The sequence below is a fragment of the Gossypium hirsutum genome, chromosome D10 (assembly GCF_007990345.1).
Source record: "Gossypium hirsutum isolate 1008001.06 chromosome D10, Gossypium_hirsutum_v2.1, whole genome shotgun sequence".
NCBI lineage: Eukaryota > Viridiplantae > Streptophyta > Magnoliopsida > Malvales > Malvaceae > Gossypium > Gossypium hirsutum.
In genome coordinates, this window is record NC_053446.1 from 20,831,198 (window position 1) to 20,836,846 (window position 5,649).

The 5,649-nt window shown below is 33.8% G+C and overlaps 1 long non-coding RNA gene across 1 annotated transcript; it reads right to left on the minus strand.

The window, feature by feature from the left end:
* Positions 1-2,632: 2,632 nt before the first annotated feature.
* LOC107915861 (uncharacterized) lies at positions 2,633-3,706 on the minus strand. The gene is made up of 4 exons (XR_001689298.2): positions 3,547-3,706; positions 3,267-3,330; positions 2,903-3,136; positions 2,633-2,809 (listed from the first exon to the last, which is right to left on the minus strand). It is a non-coding gene; the product is annotated as an uncharacterized lncRNA (long non-coding RNA).
* Between the last annotated feature and the right edge of the window lie 1,943 nt (positions 3,707-5,649).

Genomic DNA, 5,649 nt, shown 5'->3' on the forward strand with positions numbered 1-5,649 from the left:
ATGAAGTAAGCAACAATGAATAAAATAAAATAGCAATTTCAGCAGAAATTAACTTGTAGGAACTAAAACAGGTAACACTTATAAGGTGACGATTAAGCTTAAAAAAGTGAAGAGAAAAGCATGCAGAGGGGTTATCTACAATTGGGAAAAACATTGAGATACATGTACTACAATTGGCAGATTATTTTAGGTCAGAATTAAAACTCACCTGATATTGGATGCAACGTGATGACCCGAAAAACGCTTCACTCTTTTTTCAATGGATTAAGCTATCAGGAATTTCCAATTTTGTGAATATATTGAAGAGAAAAAGAGAGAGTTTTGGTGTGCGGCGCAGATAGGGTTGGGAGGAAATGGGGAAGGGAAATTAGACGCCGAGACGAGAAGAAACGATGACGACAGAATAATCAACGGAAGCAGTGGGAAATGGGAGGAGAAAATGATTAGGACGGAAGAGGAGAGGGTCGGGTAGGGAGGGAGGGTAAAACAGGGAGATGGGGAGGGAGGCCGGAAGTAATAGCTAATACAGCGAAAAGGGAAGGGATTGGAAAACACGGGAATTTGGGGATTAAGGGCGTAACCGATTACGCGCGTAATACCTATTACAGCGAACCAAACGCCGGAATAGGGGCGTAATGTAATACGCACGTAATCGGGGCGTAATGGATTGGGTAATACGGCGAACCAAACACGTCATAAATAAAATTTTTATTTTCGAATTTTTAAAAATTTATAAAATTTTGAGATGGTTCAAAGCAGACAGCAAATAAAAAGGGTTAAAATTGATTCAAAGTTGGCGTGCTGCAGATACTGTTCCTCATGCAAGTTGGTGGTCCTTATTATGTTTTGGATTAATTAATAATAAAATCCAAAAGGCAATTCGTCAACAATTTAGGTAAATAAAGGTGAAAGAAATTAATAAAATCCAAAAGGCAAATCGTCAACAATTCCTTCCTCTTCTATGACTCTCTAATTTCTACAGTTTCTTCTTCTTTTGGCCAACATATTTTCTCATTTTAACTATATACATTAGTGAAGTGTAAGTGTGTCTAAGATAGTTGTATATCTATTGATCGCCTGCCATTTTTTTATTCTAACAATGGAACAATCAACATAGTAAGACCCACCCAAAGCGTACGATGAAATGGTACTTGAGTTGACCCTTAGAACCTGTATATTTATAGACAAAGAGAGAGATGAAGAAAGTGGGGCTACTGAAACCAAACCGTGAGACAAAAGACAATCATTTTGATTTTACCCAAACGAAACTAGGTATGTTGTTTGATTTCATCTTCATCATCATCATCAGTAAAAGAGAATGAAACAGGAAAAAAGCCAACAAAATATTCAAATCAAGACTACAATATCTTCCATTCATCTCACACAACAACATTACATACTACTATGAAACATAAAGAAAACGCCATGAGAGAAACAGCTCCAGAATACCAGTTCATCTGATCCCAGAAAAAACAGCAGATAATATATAAAATCAAACAAAGAAAGGACCCTAAAAGAAATTATTTTAAAAAATTATTTATTTAGTTTTTCAATTTTATAAAAAAATTATTTTAATTTTTTTATTTTTTTAACTTTTAAACTTATATGTTTTTTTGTCAAGCCAGATACATGTAGATATGACACATCAACATTTAATTGATTTTTTAAAATTATAAAAAAATATTTTTAAAATGAATTAAATGTTGACTCACCAGAAAAGTTAATATTGATTTGATAAAAAAAAACAGAAGGGCAAATAGAGGAATATCAGGGCAATGGCCAAAGATGTTGGTAGCGGCGAAAGCAGCCACAGTTTAAGTTCCGCAATGACCCAACGGCCGAATTTGTAGATCTAGGGCCTCGAAAGTTCTAAAGATCAGGAACTTTTTCAAGAAAAGTAATCGAAGGACTAGGAGGATAACATTAATGAAACTGACACTTCTAAAACCAAACCATGTTCAGGCAAGAAATTATCCAAGTCCCACAATCGCTCTAATTCTCATTTCTTATTTTGTTTGTCCCTAAAGAAATAATATTAACTTGTTCACCTGTGCAATAATTGAATTCATTTATAAGATAGAGGCATGAAATTCCTTTTGGAGTTGATGAAAAATTGAGGATTAAATGAAGAGAGAGATGAGAAGGGTTGTGATGGACGACATCCCATCAAGCCAAACAACAGAAAGAAGCCAAGACACGGTTCTAAGACAACATGAAAAAGCACCATAACGAAAATGACCTGAGAGACAACCTACTTGTTCGCAAACCACCACCATCAGATCAGAAGAGTAGCCGCCATTAATAAGGAAGGCCAAGGAACCACGGCCATTAATAAGGACAATCTTTAAATATCAAAAAGAGAGTCGATGAACCACGGCCAAGGAAGGCCGGAGCCAAGATCCGGCAAGGCCGATCCAACAAACTCACCGAACCCAATGTAAAAACCAGCGGAAAAAAGAAAAAGGAACCTGTAAAGATGGATTGCGGTAAGACCGGCCGGCCGGCTACTGAGAGCGAGTCAAGGTGAGGGAGTTAGGGATGAGCGGCGCGATAAGTTGTTTGCTTGGTTTGTTCATAATAATTTCTCATCATCAGATCCACACAATAACAGTAAAAGAGCATGGAAACAACAAGCCACCAAAAATCATAAACTGCAATTCCAGCATATAGTATGTCCAGTGGTCCCACACAAAAACAACATTAGAATAAAATTCATAGCATACTTGTTTATTTCTACTAAGAAACACTAAAAAGAAGCCACGTGATAAATCCTTCCACAATACCAGCTGATCTAACCCCTCCAAGCACCCTGCAAAACAGAAAACAGTAAATAATAATACATAGTCAAACATAAATGACAAAAAAAAAAGGGAATTAAAGGAAGGCAGAAACCAGTTAATACCACCGCAAACAGGAAGAGAAGTGATCAATCGCCGTGGTTTTGAGCAAGGAAGGCAGAAACCAGTTCATCGACTTGAGCATCCAACGACTGAGCAGACAAGATTAGTGGATTAACTGCTTCCCTAATTTGGAGGAATGCATTATTACAATTCTCAGCCAAGTTTATCAGATGGGTCATCTCATTTCTCATTTCTTCTGTCGAGGCTTTCATCTCTTTCATTTTCTTCTCAGCTTTCTGTTTAGGTTCGGATCATCATTACAACAAAACTAGTTGTACTGATTATATAATCAAAAGAAGAAAGTGGGAATAGATGGAAAGAATGAAAGAGAAGAAGAAAAGAAGAGGTAAGGGCCTGACTTGGTACCTTGATTCTTCTTCCCTTGATATTCAACTCCCTTCTGTCCATGGTGATGGGTCCCTTTTCCTTCCTAATATTATTATTTACCAGCCGAAAGCATTCAGCATAAAACATATATAATATTAAAAAATATTCAAGAAGGAACTTTTCTTCTTTTTAAACAAGAAAGTTGGAAAATTTAGATAGATTTAGGGTTAAACTTAAAACTGAGAATGGGTTTTGATTGAATGAAGATATTAAAACATTGGGCAAAAACTGAAAAGTTAAAAAGGAAAATTTTGATTACCGAATGTAATGCTGCGATGCGAAACGATGAAGAATGTATAAGAATACGGTGAGAGGAGTGAGGAGCTTAGTTCTTTTGAGCTGAGCCTCTATTTTTATCGGTTGGAAAATATATATACTTGAAATTCTCCTCCCCCCTCCCCTCCTCCCTTCCTAGAAGTTGCCAATTGTAACGTATCGTTCGACAACCGACCCTTAGAGGACAAAGTCGTGCGATCGTGCGATCTCAACTAGGTAGGCTCCACCGTAGAAAAAGCCCCTTATGAGTTTTGGTGGCTGAAGTGAGTGGTAAATAAAGGTTTTTGTCGAGGGAAGGTGATTTAAAAGAAGTTATTAAGGATGAATTATACATCCCGCGGTAGTGTGAAAACAAAGTTGTGATTTTTGTTATAACTTTGTAATAAATTTTAATAGATTGCTATTGTTTTAATAATACTTGTATAATTTCTTATTAATTGTTTATATTTTATAATATATATTTTAAAATTTGTATACATAACATTTTATTATTCTATAACTTTATAATATCTTTATTAAAACTTAGGCTGAAATGCTAAAAAATTTCAAAACAATTAGTAATAAATAATCCAACACTTCATCATTTTTCTACATCAACACCACATCACCTAGGTTAAGAATTTTGACAAAACATTATATATTTCAGGTGTTTAATTCGTTGAATTGCAAAATTATTTTCACTTATAAACTTAATTATTATTTTTAATTATTTAAATCTAAGAGAATCTATTTATATATCAAATAAAAACATTTTAAATGATACGTAACTTGTTGAGCATAATAAAATGAAGTCAAAAGTGTCCGAAGACGTCTTGTAAAAATGGCAACGTCCAACATTTTGACGATCGAAGATAAAGGGCGACACAAGATTGTTATTTGTTAGAATAAAGAAAAATCTATTAAGAGTTAGGACCACTTTTTCATAAATAAATACTTTCTATTATCTACCCTATAAATGTGAAATGATGTAGGTCAAGAAATATTGTGTGATTAAGTGTATAGCATGAACATGAAAAAGCAGAATCTTTCCGGTGTAAGATTGAAAAAAATATTGTTTTTATAGTTGGGGAAGCATTCAAGTGGACGTGAGATTAATTAGATTTTGAGGAGGTGTGTAGGGTAGAGTGATGATAAAGCAATGGTCTAATATTCTAAATATTAAAACCCCAAATTAGCTAATTGTATAATTTGCTAATAATTATTTTACATTTTTAAAAAAATAAATTATGAAATTCTCAAATGTATTTCTTTATCACTAAATCAATTTGTCATCAACTGCCTAATAACAAGGTTATATGATCAAAACACCTTCAAATTATAATATCTCCTCTCTCTTTTTTTCTTTTCTAAAAAGAGGTATCCAATTCAAAAAAGAATGAGGACTCTTGAACCAACAACCCAAATTTTGGTTATCGCAACATTTTGACAAGCAGTCCTTTTTTTTTTCTTTACTCACATTTTAAAATATTTATAATTTAATTTAAAGTTATTAGTTACAACTCTATTTAAAAAATAATTTGAGATAATTTTGCCCAAAAATGTTCGAAAAATGATAATGGCACTCTTGTTGTTACTCAGAGATCTACTTCTGCAATTAGGGGTCGGGGAAATAATCATGGTGGACTGGTAGCGAGGAGTAATTAGAGAAGGGAAGTTGGTTCTGTAGTATAGCAATATGAAGCTAGAGCTCCTATACAAGCCTATGTGGTCCAAACCAAAGAAGTGGGTGGTACTACCAATGTTGTAGCAGATATATTTCTTTTATATCCTGCACTCGTTTATGCTTTAATTGACCTTAGCTCTATGCATTCATATGTTAATTCTATTTTCTTGAAATTGGGGAAATTAAAATTGAAGGTTGATAACTCTAAATTATATGGATTTTTAGAGCATCTTTTTACTTAAAATTTATGCAAGTCACAAGTATTTTGATAGCTAATTATGTATTTTTAGTACAAATTGAGAATCTTGGCACAATTAAAGCAAGATTATAATTTTTGAGTAATCCAGTGCTAAATTCACATAATTCTACTCTATGTTGCTGCATTTTGAAATTTCGTAACTTGTGCTACAATTGCTGCAGCTT